At 31.5% G+C, this 941-nt stretch overlaps 1 long non-coding RNA gene across 1 annotated transcript; it reads left to right on the forward strand.

Moving 5' to 3' along the window:
• The first annotated feature begins 448 nt into the window (after positions 1–448).
• LOC107726980 (uncharacterized) lies at positions 449–872 on the forward strand. The gene is made up of 3 exons (XR_001638315.1): positions 449–470; positions 579–638; positions 797–872. It is a non-coding gene; the product is annotated as an uncharacterized LOC107726980 (long non-coding RNA).
• Positions 873–941: the final 69 nt, after the last annotated feature.

The raw sequence follows: 941 nt of genomic DNA on the forward strand, positions 1-941 counted from the left end.
AGAGAGAGATAGTGATATCACAGATATTGAAGACAGTATGTATATGAATTCACATTTCTTGTTTGGTTTATAAAGTAATTAAATGATAAAAAATTCACATTTCTTGTTTGGTTGATAAAGTAATTAAATGATAAAAACTTAAATTTAATACAATTGTTTTAGGTAATATCAACACCAGGCCACCAGCAAAAATACCAACCCTTCCCTCTCCAACGAGAACAATGGAACCAAGAAGGAACTCATCCAAAAGTACAAGTAAATTTTATTTTTTCATTTGTAAACCATTGGGCCACACCAAAATATATATATATATTTTTTTTTTACAGTAAACAATTAATATTGTTGTCATTTGTTTATAACAAAGGTATTATTACAATGATATGAATCTTTCTTTCTTTTCTTTTTTTTAGCACCTGAGCCATCACAGACATGTGGGGGTCTTGCTTGTTTGCCAAGAGCTGGATTTTGTGGTAAGTATAAATAATAATTAAGATAAGCAGTTTTACACAATACACCATATATCAAAAATGATTGCAGCCCTGTAATTTATTAATATCTCAATGATCCAAACATGCCAGGGGGCTACAGAGCAGCTATCCATACCAACAGCACCCATTCAATGAGGCCACAACATTTAGGTATTGTTTGTTTGTTTATTAGTTTGAATGGCATACAATTTCCACTACAAAGGCATAATCTGAATGCCATCTACTAGCCATGTAAAAGTTGTATCTGATACAGAATATTCATTAAACATGTAATTGTACTAACAAATTAAATATAAATATATTTTTAGATTTCTGCAATACACCAAACTGGGATGTCCAGAGTGAAGGACATAGGGTTATGGCACATCAAATCGAAGGCAAGATACTGACAACTTTTTCTGGAAAACAATGAGCATTTTACCATTTTGACATCATGTGTAGAGGATCTTTTTG

This window comes from Sinocyclocheilus rhinocerous, unplaced genomic scaffold (genome assembly GCF_001515625.1).
Source record: "Sinocyclocheilus rhinocerous isolate Xijiao unplaced genomic scaffold, SAMN03320098_v1.1 scaffold10465, whole genome shotgun sequence".
Lineage (NCBI taxonomy): Eukaryota > Metazoa > Chordata > Actinopteri > Cypriniformes > Cyprinidae > Sinocyclocheilus > Sinocyclocheilus rhinocerous.